The sequence below is a fragment of the Euphorbia lathyris genome, chromosome 10 (assembly GCF_963576675.1).
Source record: "Euphorbia lathyris chromosome 10, ddEupLath1.1, whole genome shotgun sequence".
Lineage (NCBI taxonomy): Eukaryota > Viridiplantae > Streptophyta > Magnoliopsida > Malpighiales > Euphorbiaceae > Euphorbia > Euphorbia lathyris.
This window is the reverse complement of record NC_088919.1, coordinates 41,957,225-41,973,478: the sequence shown is the minus strand read 5'-3', so window position 1 is coordinate 41,973,478 and position 16,254 is coordinate 41,957,225.

Below are 16,254 nucleotides of genomic sequence, written 5' to 3'. Positions count from 1 at the left end.
AAAGGTTACCGGGATATCCAGCACTGTGAACTTAGTTTCTTCTTCATGCGGCCCCACCTTCAACTTGGTCTTGAAGACTCCTTCAATATGCCTACGGCTGTCATCATATGCTCTAATCATAGTTTTAGAGGCTGTCAAGTCTCCCCTCTCAACTCTTAACTTCGACAAGAGTTTCAACGGACAAACATTAATAGCCGATCCATCATCGACCATCACACAGCTAGTCTTCTTCCCGTTGATTTCTGCCCGGATGTACAGAGGCTTATTGTGAGCCTTCCCCTCTTCTGGGAGATCCTCGTCGGTAAATGTGATTTCAGTTTTCTTTCGAGCCATAATTGCCCCTACTAGCGCTGCCGGCTCAGTATCGGTGGAAATAACCAAATTCTGCAGCTCTTTCATCAGGTTTTCACGATGGTACTTGGAATGGCATAAAACTTCCCACACCGTGGATTTAGCTTGCGTCTTCTTCAACTGCTCGAGAACTTGGTCGTCGGGCTTAGGAGCCGACCCTTCCCCTATCTCAGTCTCTACCATAGGTGCCTTTCCCTCGGCCACCCGACCTGATCTTGTCATTACGGCAATTTCCGGCTCATCGTCCGATTCGTCCCAAATGTTAATAGGAATCCTCCGATTGGCATCTTCCTCGTCCGAAGAACTCTCCCAAATGTCCACAATCATTAAATCCATGACGTGAGGAACGTTTGGATTCAAATAAAAGGGATCTACTGATCCATACAACGCCCAGCCTATCAAATCGTCGTAATCTCGGAGGGACACTCTGCTCATCCTTCTTGCTGCCAACGGAATAGCACCTCGTTGTATGCACATAAGCTGCACCTTATTGCTCATTGTTTCGTTACACTGCTCATAACGGTGCCTCCACCTCCTAGCATAGTCCACAAATGGTTCCTCAGGGAATTGCCTGATCCTATCCAAATCTTCCAGGGATCCCGTCCATGGAACATACATCTCGTATCTTGCCACAAAGGCACTCCTAAGTGGTACCCAATGACCCATTTCCTCCTCCGATAGGCCTTGATGCCACAACAAGGCTTCTCCCCTTAAGGTTTCCGGAAAATGTTCGTGTAATTCACACTGCGGGAATCCGGCGTCATACATATGATTGCGGAATAACCTCGCATGCTCAACAGGATCCTGGTATCCACCATACCTAGGCATCGCTAACACCGCATCAGGTGTTTGGTAAGACGGGGAATCCGGGGTTTGCTCTGCCAGCATCCATACTGTGTACTCCTTGATAAATCTTTTCGTCATTGCCGCCCAATCGGTCTTAACATACATCGGCAACGACATGTACCACATTAATGATTCACCCATCAACGAATTACAAAACAAGCTAGTGATCTCTTCTTCTTTAAAACCCAAGGGCGCCATGGCCGATAAGTAGAAGTGAAGGTGCTCCATAGGGTCCTTGTTGCCATTATATTTGCTAACCCTCGGCAACGGACGCTTGATAGGCCCAATCTGCATTGCGAAGCGCTCCGCGGCCCTGTCCTCAGCCCTTTGGTACTTTTTAGGAATAAATCTGATAATTGATCCCAATCATACTTGCAAGAGTCGGGTAATGAGTGAAACCACCCCAAAGGCTCACCTATCAGAGAATGGTGGAACCACTGAGCAATCTCATCCACCCCGAAGGATTCAACAAACATATCGCGCATATATTCACGCAAGTGCACCTCGGGATTTCCCCCTCCACTAAACAGACCCAAATTAGGCACAATAGTTCGAGACGACCCTTCTCCGGTCTCTTCGGCACTATCTTCATCATACGGTGCTCCACCATCCAATCCCTCTTCCATCGGTTCATCCTCTTGTTCCTCGCCAAGGAAGGACACATATAGACCATTTCCTACATTGTTCCTTTCGTCGGAATCCAGCAACTCCTCTACGTTCTCCTCGAAGGATTCCATCACTACGCATTCTGTCAAACCAACTCCGATCATGCTCACCCTATGATTAGGCAATGGATTACGCCTAGTGGAAGGGTTTGCTGACGAAGGATCAGCTATCTTTTTCTCCTCGATTAAATCCTGGATTTCGTGTTTCAGCCTCTCACAATTCTCAATTGTATGCCCATAACTGCTGTGGAACTCACAATACCCTCTAACCTGTATCTGCGGAGTAGGTGGAGCTTTGTTATAAGGGGTAAGGGCTTTCAATAGTCCTTTCTTCTGCAAACGTTCGAAAACCTTTGCGTAAGTCTGATCAAATTTGGCGAACCGCCTCTTTTCGATAGCATTAAGATCAAGCACTTTCACTGCTGCAGATTCTGCACTCGCACTCGGCCCTCCGGCACTATACCCAGACTTCGTCCATTTAGTGTATGCTTTCTTCGGCTCTCCATCCCCCTCAACGGTCAAGGCACAGCTATACATCTGATTGAAATCGGTGAAAGGCATATACCGCAACTCATTCTTAATATATGGCAATGTGTTGCCCACTACCATTCGGATCTGATCCTGCTCAAGCGGCTTTTGTTTCATAACCGCGGCCTTAGCCCTCCACCTTCTTACAAAATCGGAAAAGGATTCCCCCGTCTGCTGCTTAGTGCTCTCAAGTTCCTTCAAAGTGACCTCAAGCATGGTGTTGAAGCTATACTGAGCGATGAATGACTTCGCTAACTCTTTCCAATCCCTCTTTGTCACCATAGGCAATGCATGAAACCATGTGAGGGTAGCCCCCTTGAGATAAGTGTTAAACAGCCCTAGGACTTGATCCTCAGTAAGGATCGTGTGCTTCATTATAGCAACATACTGATTCATGTGAGCGGTGGGATCTCCAGTTCCATCAAACTTTTTCATGTCAGGGAGCCGAAATTTCAAAGGCAAAGCCGTTGCCGATAATCAATTCTTCAAGTTATAAAAGTCCTGACTTTCGGAACTTCCTCCGCGCAAGTCCTGCACCTCCTGCGTGATGTGTTGCTTCCATTCCTCTTCCTTAGCTTTCTCTTTTTCCAGCTGTTTTCGGATATAATCCTGATAATCCTCCTCATTCCCAAAGCGAGGGCCATCGTTCACCTCATTCTCAACGTGTTTACTGCCATTTTTATCATCTCTCATGGCCAGCTTAGCTAACTGGGCCGCTATTACCGCTAACTGCTCATTAATGTTGTTCACAGAGTTTTCCAATCCGGCCACTTTTTCGTCGGTCGCAGACATACTGGCTGAAGACTGAGTATACTCGGACGAAGATGATTCCGAAGCCACAACTGCCGATTCAGAACTGTCAATTTGTAACTGGTCAAACTACCTAACTAGCCGACTGCTCTCTCGGTACCACAATCGCTTAATGATGACGTCTGCGCGAACGGTATCCATTAGTATGTATGCATGATTTTATATGCATGATTCGTGGTGTGTGCGTTTATTTATTTACGGATATATAAGATAAGAAGAACAAACGTTAGTCTAATTACACGTATCACAACATCTCTCTTCCACCCTTATTCCTCCACACACTCGATGGTCCAAGTCTCTTTCCTAGGATTTTGGTTTGGGGCTCACATTGCGGTCCGGGGGACGCGTGATGTCGTCGATTATTGCGGAAAAATAAATCATTCACCATACAACACAGTTCGTTTTTGACGGATCAGCGTTCAGTGACTAAGAAATCGACCAAGTTGGATTGTCCTTTCAGAATAACTCGTCTTTTGTCCTTTCGCGAGACGCATTAATTCGAGTTTTGACTCCCTTTGAGCGCATCTCAGTTTTTAGACGTGGTACGAGTTATTCTTCTAGTCCAATCGTTCGTTATTGTCAATGACTCGTTCCCTTTTGTTCGCGCGGGTTCGTGTCTCGATTTTTGGATTACAACGGGATCTTTTGGATCTATCGAGAGACGTAACCACGTGTTTATTTAGTGATGGAATCAATTTTGGATTTTATTTTAGGGAACGGACTCATCGCGTAACGCGTTGAGGATCCGTTTGCTTATTTTAGCTACGTGAAAAGACGGCGAGCCTTATTTTGAGCGCACGGTAACCTTTCGGCTAGCAACAGTTCGTTGTTCTTCCCAATCCACGGGATATATCATCTTAGTGTGGTTATAGAAAATCAACGTTTCGTTGAATCACATGCTTATCCGAAGCGAGGATATCACCGTTCTCTTTCCTTTAGGCACGAATTAAGCAAACACATACACCGGGCCATATTTCTTGTAGTTTTGGTAACGGTCGAAATGATCGAGTCGTTAGTCAAATCCCGCAGTCTCGTCCATATGGCGCAATTATATGGTTTGGCTTAATTCGGCTTCGTGATTTTAAACGGGGTATACACTCGTTCGAGGCACGCATTCAACGGCATTGGTTTATTTTCTTTAACTACGCTCGGGATTAACATATATCGTAGATTCGGAATGATTTTGGTCGTTTAGTTCATTTTTTGCTTTTCTTTTCTTAGTCACTTCTGCGGACACGTCCATTTCTCTTAAGAACGACACGGGGCATAACGTAAAAGCTCGTCTTTTATTCGGAAGGGACGGGCTACTTGTGCGAAACTTTTCACGTTACGACAGGGTCGTTCGAAACAGAAATGTTCTTCGTTTTCGTTTCGTTATGATCTCGTTTTATCCCAATTTATTTAAAGAATGTGAATAACGGCTACTGTTAATATAGTCTTTTGTATCGAAATGTAACTATCCTTAACACCAAACCGACGCATACTAATACGTGCTTACGTCGTAACGCATTTCCTGAACATGTGCCTTCGTCGGGACACAGAAAGGGACAAGGCGGGCCACACATGTTCATTCATACGAGATGACTAAGTCGTCTTTAGTTTAAATCGTTTCGATGTTTTAGGGTAATTAGTATGTCGACTCAAGAGTATATATTAACGCATCATTTCATTTTCTTTACATACTTTAGGATTTAGACACGTATCATGGCGATTTGAAAACACGAACTGATTCATTTATCACGCCAAAAATAGTAACGGGTAATCCTATGGCAACTTCTAAGGCTACTATATGCTGACACGGCTGAGCGCGGGACCTCACAGGACCGCACAAATTCGCCCCTAACGAATGGATGGGGACCCTTTGGCGCCTTACTATAAGGGGGAACTTACACTAGCCTCTTTCGAGCGACGAATGGACTCTCGCTAGAGGTTTCGCGGAAATTACCCAAAAGGTTTGCAATAATGCACATGAATGCATACGAAAAGAAATCATACGATCCGTCCCCGTTAAAGGCTTAATACACGCCTTCCGGAATCAAATTTCTCGCTTCCCCAGCAGAGTCGCCACTTGTTAGACGAGGTGCCGCGGCCTAATCTCCCGGGCGGACCGGGGGGTGGAAACCTCATGGCGACGTAAGCGGTGATTGGCGCCGAAAGCAACCAATCGTGGAATCAAGCTGCTCGGCAGGACCGGAGCTCGGAGATATGGAAGAGTCGCCACCCACGAATGGGAAAATGAACACCGATCCCTTGCGGGAGACCGGTGTGGGTTCGGGAAACTTAGGTACGAGCCGAGAAGGCTAGCTCCTTTTCGGAGAAAGGCTACTAGGCACCCCGACATCGCCCGGTTATGAACCACCGGCCTCCTACTCAGCATGTTAGGCGATAACGGACTAATCGTATACTTCTTTAAGTTTAAAATTCATTTGAAACCTTTTCTTTCTCGTTTTGGAAACCGTTTTGAGCATATATTATGGAAAAGCCACTTTAGTAAAGAATCACTCATTTACATCAGTTCGATATACATACAAAGAGAGGGGGGAGAAAGAAGTGATTTATTTACAACGTGATTTACATGTCGTGTTGCGTGTTAATTCTATACTAACTTATTCCCCCCAAAACGAATTTATTTACATGGTTCGTACCTTAATCGTCGTTGGAACGATTTAGGTACGTTTCAAAACCCCGTTTGATGAAGTTCACCCGAATCGCCGTTGGAACGACTCAAGTGTTTCAAAACATTAAGAGAAAAAACCTTTAATCAGAAAACGTGATTAAGCATACAAGTCAATTTATTTTGTATGAATCATTTAAGAAAACTATTCAAAAACTCCATTATTTACAATGAAAACGATTTTAATTACAAGGTTCGCTTAATCCGTCGTTGGAACGGACTAAGGTTTTAAAACGTGGTGTTTTGAGAAATGATTTGAAATATCAAGAAAATACTATTTATTTACATTAGGAACCTCTAAAAATCCATTAGTTTAAATAATTAAATTGAAAACTCTTTTTGTGATTTATTTTCTCCCTTTTTCCTTAGTGGATTCTCTACTTGTTATAATTACAATAATAAACATATTTAAACCAAAATTCACTCCCAAATAAAGCCCATTTGAAACATGGACCCCTAAATGGCCCAAAAGAATAAAGAAAATAATATAAGCATATATATATACATTTTAATCCAAAAAAGGAAACATAAAATGCAAATAAATGAAAAGAGATTATATTATACTTATATGAAAATACTAAATATAATACATTTTTGCTTCAAATATGTAAGAATAGTAAATAAAACTCCTAGATAAGAAAATAACATTTATCCCCCAAAATAGTTTTATTTAATAATAACTAATATAGCCCAAATATCCCAAAACTATATATATACATAACTAATGTAATTTTAAATGTCAAAATAATATCTATTCATCCACTAATTAATCACTCCCAAAACACCCAAGTAAATATTCTTTTAAAATGAAATTCCTTACCATTTAAGTAAAGGAAAAAGAAAAGAAAAGATATATATACATATACTTATATTTAATAAAAAATGATATATAAACATCCCAAATAATTATATATACCAAATGTCTAAAAATAGTTTGAAAATATATATTACATAAATATACATATATATACAAAGGACCAAAAGCTTAAAAGTTAAGAAACAGGGACCAAAACAGCATTTTTTACATTCCAGCAGATTTACCGACGGAAAATCCGTCAGTAAACAGCAATTAGTGACAGAAACGGAAAATTACAGCAGCACTCCAATTGTTTCCAGATTTATTCAAAACTTTAAATTAAGTCTAATTCAATCGTTTTGGATTTCCAAACTACCCAAAATGGGTCATAGTCAATAACGGAAGTTCCTAAAACGACGTTTTTATTTTAAAACATTATTTGGAGATTTCTTTAAATTAAAAACTTATAATTACAACGTCTTTAATACCCGAACTACCTTTTTATCGGATCACGGTTCGTATTGGGATATCAAAACGAGGTTTTTTATTTTAAAACAAAACCAAATTTTATTCAACACGAGACAAAAATTAAATAAATACGCTAAATTAAATAAAACGTGATAAAATAAATGAATAACTAAATAAATAAAAACTATAACATAAAAATAAATAGAAGAAGGAAATAAATTAAATAAAATAAATAAAATAAAAGAGTCTAGTCCTCGGATAATACCTTAAATTCGGTATCTGACAGTCGAAGCCGATTGATTCCACGAGTCGTGATTTTCCGGTTTTTTGTGTTTTTTTAGTAAAAATTTAACTTTGGGAAAATTTGGATTTTTTTGGGAAAAAAAATATTTTCTCCAAAAAATTGACTTTCTCTCTCTAAAAATGTTTAGAGTGAGAAAGCTCCAAAGAATCTCCTCATTTCTTTGCTCTCAAATGCATGGGGATCCGTGCCTTTTATAGGCAAACGGATCCCCGGCGGAATGGGCGACGCCCAAAAAGAATCGGGCGTCGCCCAAGGGGGTTGGGCGGCCGCCCAAGGCATGTTGGGCGATCGCCCAACAGCGCCCAACCGCCGTTGGGCGTTCGCCCGACGTCGGTGGGTACTCGCCCAACGGCCGCCGGGGCGCGTCTCGCGCCGTCGGGCGCGCACGCCCTGCGGCCGTCGAGCGTGCGTTCCGTGCCGTCGGTCGCCCACGCGTCGCGGCCGTCGAACGCGTGTTCCGCGCTACCGGGCGCACACGCCCCGTGGCCGATGAGAGCACGCTCCGCGCCACCGGGCCCGTGCATCGCTCGGACGTCGAGCGCGCGCCACTTGTGGTTGGATGCGTGCATTCGACGGACGTCGAGCGCGCGTCGTATGCCGCTAAGCGCTCGCACCATGCCGCTAAGCATTCACGAGCCACCCCATTGGCAACAACGACCCGCCATAACTCTTTCTTCCTTATTATGTACTTATCATTCTTTATATATTTTTTGTTTTTCAAAACTTCCGGAATCAATCGCTTCAACCGTCTTGTTTTCAGGTTTTCGTCACAGGTCCTCCGACTCGGTGTCTACAGCGGTCTGTGATCCAACTAAGAGCCTCTCGGACCGATAGCGCTTCAATGAACGATGCATCTTGATAATTCTGCAAGGATCCATTTTTAGCCGCAACAAAACGGCCCAACTCATCCCGAACAATACACCCAAACCCAGCCACATTCTTGTCTGCAAATAACGCACCATCCACATTCAATTTTAGGAATCCAATTGGAGGACGCTGCCACACCTTCAGGCTTGGCACAGCCGGACTACCTGAAGGAAAAACCGACGCCTGCGCTTTCTTCCAGGCCTGTAGGAATGAAACAGCCGAATGGAACAAGATCGAAGCTTGTGAATCCTTCCGATTCCACACAATGTCATTTCTATAACCCCAAATAATCCACTATAAGACCGCTACAAGCTCAACAAGCTCCATCGGTTTAGAGAAGATCCACCCCCAATAATAAAAAATGTTTTGAAATTGGGTTCCCACATCCCCAATAGGCGAAATAGTCCAAATAGCTCGAGCCATAGTACATCTGAGAAAAATGTGATACGAATCTTCCACCGCCCCATGACAGAGCTCACATAAATCTGAGATAGGAACCCCTCGGGCTTTCAGCGCGACTTTAGAAAGGAAACAGTTAGCAAGAACCCGCCAAAGGAGGTTCTTAACTTTAGGGGGCACTTTAAGATTCCAAACTTTATTCCATAGAGGAGAATCAATGAACCAATTTGTTCCAAATCCAGACATAAGCTTTCTGTACCCACTTTTAACTGTATAGTTTCCCCGACGGTCATCCCTCCAATACCACACATCTTGATCAACCCGATCAGATAAGGGGATACGGAGAATAAGATCTGCATCTCGAGGAGCAAAAATGCCCGAAACTAACCCAACATCCCAAGATCGCTGACCCTCCTCCATTAGATCAGCATCCACTTCCACCCCTACCCCATCCAATTTTTCACTTACAATATATGGAAAATGATCGTCAGGGAGCCACGGGTCATCCTAAATCCGGACCTCCCCACCCGCCCCTACAAATTTTTGAATACCCGACTTTAACAATTCTTGAGCGCCCATAATACTGCGCCAAATGAAGCTAGGCCCATCAGATAAAGATGCATCAAGAAAAGAACAATTCGGATAATAAAGAGCCTTAAAAACTCGAGCCACAAGAGACTCAGGATTTGAGCTAAGCCGCCAACCTTGCTTGGCCAATAAAGCTAAGTTGAAATTATGCAATTTTCTGAAACCCATTCCACCAGCTTTTTTAGGACAACACAGCTTATCCCACGCTTTCCAATCTAAGCTACCTTTACCCGAAACATCCGATCCCCACCAAAAAGAATTCATCAACTTCTCAAGATCATCACAGATATTCATAGGAAAGAGGAAAAGACTCATAGCATAAGAAGGAAGCGCCTGCACTACTGATTTAATCATAATCTCCTTTCCAGCTCTTGACAGAAATCTGGCCTTCCAGCTCTTCAGTCTAGCCCGCACCATGTTAAGGTGTTGGGGAAGAGGATCAGCTTTAATTATTTTGCCCAAAGGATTCAAGCCCAGTGGGCTAGGAAAGGGAAAGTCAGTATTACTGACCTTGAAAATGACTTCTATGTCATCAAGTTTACTAGAGTTGAGGATTACAATACTGTGATCAAGGGGGGCCCATATATTATTTCCAACCACGTTCTGGCTTTACGGCATTGGGTTCCTAATTTTAATCCCCATGATTCTACTGTTAACAGGATTTTGACTTGGGTTAGGTTTCCGGGCCTTCCCATTGAGTATTACAGTGAGAAATTCCTAAGCAAAATAGGAGGCATGGTTGGGAAGGTCCACCATGTGGATAAGACTACTATTGGTGCCATTAGGGGCAAGTTTGCTAGGGTTTGTGTGGATGTGGATCTTGTGAAACCCTTATTATCTAAGTTCTGTGTTCAGAACAAGGTGTTCTTTATCGAATATGAAGGCTTACATAACATTTGTTATGATTGTGGCATTTATGGTCATTCTCAGGAAGGTTGCCCCAAAAGGGAGAGTGTTTTGAAGGAGACTGTTATGGAGAGTGGGAGTATTTCTGTAGGTAACCAAGGGAATGAAGGAAACTTCGGTCCTTGGATGGTAGCTAAACGGACTACTCGTCGTAGAACTCAGCCTCCTATTATGCAGAATCTTCCTCCTGATATTATCAAGAAGGGGATTTCCGCTCCTTCTAAGCCTATGGCTGCCCCTAATGTGAAGGAGAAGCCTATCCCCAAGGCTAGGGAGGAGGCTGGTACCAGCTTAGCTCTTAGGTCTGGCTCTAGGTTTGGTGCCCTATCTATTGAAGACGTTCATGAGCCTGTCCAGGGAGATGAGCTTATGGAACACAGTTTGCCGGGTCTGGAGTCTGTTGTGTCTTCTGAGCTAGTGGTTGATTCTATTAATCCCCTATTTTCTTCCAAGAATGAAGCTCAGGGGGGCCCCCTGGTTCAGGCGGCCCGAAAGATGAAGGAAACTAATGAAGGTAGTTCTTCTATTCTTACTGGTGGACCTGGAATTGGGAATCCAATGGGGGTTATTAAACCTGGCTTGAAAAAGCCAAAGGGCAAACAAAAAAGCATCCATAATTCCTTGGCTTTTTCAGAGAAGAGGGGACCTGCGGGTACCTCGGTGAGGCTCTCAGGAGCCCCTAGTAAATACTTGGCTTAGGTAGGTTGGTGCGGTCAGTCTCCTCCTTTCTATGGACTTGTTGTGCTGGAATGTTAGGGATGCGGCTAGCAAGGCTACCCGTATCCATATTAATGACCTAATTAAACAGTTTAACCCCTCGTGTTTTGCTTTACTGGAAACTAAGATTAGTGGAGAGAAAGCAGATGAGGTGGTTAATAAGTTTAAGAACTGGAGGTGTGTTAGATCGGAGGCTACTGGCCGAGCTGGTGGGATCTGGCTTTTCTGGAGGCCAGATCAGATTCATTTTTATGTTATTAGTATCGATAAGCAGTTCATTCACTGTAAAGTGAGCATTTCTGGTATTACTCCCTTCTTGACTACCCTTGTGTATGCTGATCCGATCTTAGTTAATCGCAAACGGCTGTGGGAGATCCTCTTTTCGATGAGTGGCAGCATCTCTGAGCCCTGGTTTATTACGGGAGACTTTAATGATATCGGCCTTATGAGTGACCAGAGAGGAGGTTCCAATCATTATGTTAATCGTTGTCTTCACCATAAAAATAATATGGATTTATGTGGGCTTTCCGACTTGGGGGCTTCGGGTCATAGATTCACTTGGAAACACAATAGTACCTTTGTTCGTTTGGACAAGGTCTATGCTAATGTGGCTGCCCTGACTTCTTTCCCTGAGTGTTCTGTTTTAAATCTTCCGTTCCGTCATTCGGACCATTGCCCTATTTTGTTTAGACTTTTGAGAGGCAACCGGCCTAGGGGAAGAGACCGTTCCGGTACCAGCTGGCGTGGGAGTCCCATCCTAAGTTTAAGGAGTTCGTCCAAGATAATTGGAAACCTCATTCGAATGTCCTGCAAGCTTCTGAAGGGTTCGGGAAGAAGGTGCTTGGTTGGGATAAGAATGTCTTTGGGCACATTATTAGAAGAAAGAATAAGTTGTTAAAAAGGATGGAGGGCGTTCAGCGTAGGTTGGATGTGAGGTTTGATCACAGTTTAGATGGCCTCCTTAGAACCCTTCAGAAGGAGCTGGAAGCTGTGCTTAGGCAGGAGGAGCTTCTCTGGTTCCAGAAGTCTAGGAAATCCTGGATTAGGGATGGGGATCGTAATACCAGGTACTTCCATCTGTCTACTATGATCAGGCGACAGAGGAATAGAATTGAGGCTATCAAAGATTCTGATGGGGAGTGGGTGTATGAAGATGAGGTGATTCGGAATTTGGCTCTGGAGTTCTATAAGGAGCTTTTCAAAGAGGATCCTGTTCAGCTGGAGAGGGCTCACTCTATTGCTACCTTTCCTTTGATCAGTGAGGATATCAGTCAGAGTGCCTTTCTTCCTATTTCCCGAAAAGAGATTGACCATGCCATCTTCAGCATTGGGGCGTCTAAAGCACCTGGTATTGATGGTCTTCCAGCTGGCTTCTACCACAAGCACTGGGGTGTTGTGAAGGAGGGTATCTATGAGTTTATCATAGGTGTGTTCAATGGGTCTAAGGATATTGAGCTGGTTAATAGAACTCTCCTGGTCCTTATTCCTAAAATTGATAAGCCTTCTTCCTTTTTTCATATGAGACCCATCAGTCTTTGTAATATTCTTTACAAGACGATTACAAAAATTGTGGCTAATAGAATCCGTGGCATTCTTCCGGAGATCATTTGTCAGAATCAGGGTAGTTTTGTACCTGGTAGACAAATGATGGATAATGTGGTGATTGCCCAAGAAATGGTGCACACTATGAAGATTAGGAAAGGGAAGAAAGGCATTGTGGCTCTTAAGTTGGATTTGGAGAAGGCCTATCATCGCATCAACTGGAACTTCCTGATGGAGAGTCTGGAGAGAGCTAGGATCCCAGACAGTTGGAGAAATCTTATTAAGGTTTGTATTACTTCTCCTGTGTTTCAGGTTATGGTGAATGGGGATATGTTGGAGGAGTTCTCTCCGGGTCGGGGCATTCGTCAGGGTGATCCTATGAGTCCCTTCCTTTTCGTTATTGCTATGGAGAGGCTGTCCCACCTTATTCAAGATGCCATTGATATTGGGAGTTTCCACCCGGTGGCCATCAACAGTTTCTGTCCCCAAGTGACCCACTTATTCTTTGCGGACGATGTCCTTATCTTTCTTGAAGGTAATGAGGAGCAGTTGAGTGTCATTATGGATATTCTGGATTGTTTTTGTTCGGCCTCTGGTCAGAGACTTAATATCCAGAAATCTAGGATGATGTGCTATAAGAATATGAATCCGAGAATTTGTAAAAGATTAAGTGATTTGTCTGGTATTCCTCTTACTAATTCTCTTGGGAAGTATCTGGGGATTCCTCTCCATAGTGAGAGAGTGTCTAAAGTTTCTTTTAAAGATACTTTGGACAAAGCCAATACGAGGTGTGCCACGTGGAAAGCCAAGACTCTCTCCCTCGCTGGCCGTCTGACTTTAATTCAATCTGTGAATTCCGCTGCTCCCAACCACATCATGCAGGCTTGTCAGCTTCCGAATCCTGTGCTTAATGATCTTGATAAGATTAACCGAAGGTTCCTATGGGGGGAAGCTGCGGAGGGAAGAAAGATCCACCTGGTGCCTTGGAGTGAGGTTTGTCAGCCCAAAGATTCAGGGGGTTTGGGCATTAGGAGAGCTAAGGATAATAATAAAGTTTTATTAATGAAACTCCTTTGGCGTATGTGGCAATGCCCCTCCTCTCTCTGGGTTCGCCTTCTTTGTGGTAAGTATCGAAAAGATAAGATCTTTGGGGGCCCGAAAGAGAGAGTTATCAATTGTTCCTTCCTCTGGAAAGGGCTTAGCGCCGTTTTTGCTGAGTTTTGCTCGGGGGTTGGTCTGGATGTGGGTAATGGTAAGTCCATAAGCTTCTGGTTTGATACCTGGATTGGGGATAAACCTTTAGTGGATGTGTGCACTTCCCCCCCGCCTAGTGATATCCAAAACTGGAGGTTAGCCGATGTGGTGGACTCTGAAGGGGACTGTGTTTAGCCTAAATTTGATTCTTTCTTTAGCCTTGAGACTCTCCTTAGAATTAGAGGAGTGAAGGTGAGTAATCAAGAGGAAGACATGGATAAGAATTGCTGGGCGCTGACTAACAATGGAGTCTATTCTTGCAAATCTACCTTTGAAGCTTTTTCCCTTAACAGGACTGATAATCCCTCGGATATTTGGAAGACCATTTGGTCCCTTAAAATCCCCTACCGCATGAGGAGCTTCCTGTGGCTGGGCGTTAAAGACAGATTACTTACTAACTCAGATAGATACAGAAGGCATTTGGCGACCTCTGGAGCTTGCGGTAGATGTAGAGGCCATGTTGAATCGTTGTGCCACGCTCTTAGGGATTGCCCTAAGAGTGAAGAGGTTTGGAAGAAAATTCTCCCTCATCATACTTTCTCTTCCTTCATGTCCCATTCTGTGAACGACTGGTTCTCAGATGGTATTAGGGGAAAGTTATTATCTTATATGGAGCATGGGGACATTTTCTTTGCCATTATCTGTCATCAAGTGTGGAAATGGAGGAACGAGGAGATTTTTGATAATAAAACTGTGCTTTTGCCTAACTTAGCTGAGTTCTTCTTGAAGAAACTCTCCTCTATTATTGATAGTTTCAAAGGTGAGTCCCTTGCCAGATCTTCCCCGAGTAGTGATGTCCACCTCGTGAGTTGGAGCAGGCCGAGAGAGGGGGTTGTGAAGCTGAATACTGATGGTTCCTGCCTCAGTAATGGTAAGATTGCTGCCGGAGGTGTTCTTAGGGATGCGAGAGGCGCCTGGCTTTCTGGGTTTACCCAGAATTTGGGTTTGGGTTCTTCCTTCTCTACGGAGCTCTGGGGCATTCTCTCTGGGATCCAGCTGGCGATTAGGCTGGGTGTTAAGAGGCTTTCTGTGGAGTCTGATAACTTGGAGGCCATCAATATGATTTTGGGTAGTCATGCCATGGGTCTTCATAGCCGCAACCTTATTAAAGCTATTAAGAGGCTTAGCCCCTCATTTGATATCCTTGAGTTCAGCCACATTTTCCGGGAGCAGAACCGTGTTGCAGATCACTTGGCGGCGGCAGGCCATGAGGGGGTGTTAGGTGTTTCTACCCTTACCATTCCCCCTATCGCTCTTTCTCCTCTTCTTTTAGAGGATATGATTGGGGTTAGCTTTCCTAGGCTAATCCCGGTGTAGTTGCTTGTTTTGCTTTGCTTTCCTTTCCTTTTCTACCAAAAAAAAATTAATAAAGTGAATAATTAATTGTGTTTTTCAAAAAATTGAATGTTTGAAACCGGAGAATAATATTGGCTAAACTGAAAAATATTACATTATATATAGGATTAAAAAAGAATTTTACAATAAATATCTTTTTATTTTACCGTTTGAAACTATTGATTTTTAATTGATTATTTTCAAAACTAAACAATAAAGTACTACCATTGTTGGAATAGTGGGTTTTAATTGATATTTTTCAAAGTTATTGGAATTGTAGGTGCCAGAAACAAGAGAAGATAGGTGCACCTCCCCAACTGGCGCACACGAGCTGTATTCAGATAATGAAATGGCAGGAGTGCATCTACTCTCTCATAAATATATTTTTAATTCCTATTTTCTCAACGGTAGAAAGTACAGTCACAATATTGGTCGCAAACTAATTTTGGAGATAACGTTCTTAATGGTTGTTTACATCTTTTAAGCTGAAAACACATCCAAAAAGCCTCAACTAGAGTTGCTCTAACACTGCCATGAACCAAAATTTACTTGGTTTTTAAATTAAATTATATGAAGCTGAATGAATAGTTTCATTGCAGTTAAAAAAGTTTTTAAATCTTTATTGCTAATTGTTTGATATGATAGTATTTTTTACTAGGCTTTTATTTCACAACATGTATTTCTTCCTCCGTTTTCATATTAAATTTCTTTCTAGAGATTTTTTCTTTTTTAATATTACATATCTTTTTGGAGATTTTATTATAAAATAAATAAATTAATAGTTGAATTAATAAATAAATGGCTAGGAAGTCTTTTCTTCTTTAATTTTTTTTTCTATTTAACTTTTTTCAAAGACTATAATATGAAATGGAATAGGTACTTATTTATGTTTAGATTGATCTTTGGAATAGTAATATTAAAAAAAAATGTCTTTATGTAAAAGAGCTTATTTCTCTTTTCTATTCTTATGGCCAATATTTATACTTTTCATTGAATCATTTAAGATTTAGTAGTTAAAAATATTTACAATTTATTTAATTGCAGTTAAAAATTAATAATGTAAATATAACAATATTAGTAATTACAAAAGTGTATTACATTAATATAACATATATTTGAAATAAACGAAAACATAATTGAAAGAGAAACTTTTTAATGCTCAAGTAATAAGGCCGATGATTTTGGAAACATAATAACTCATGTA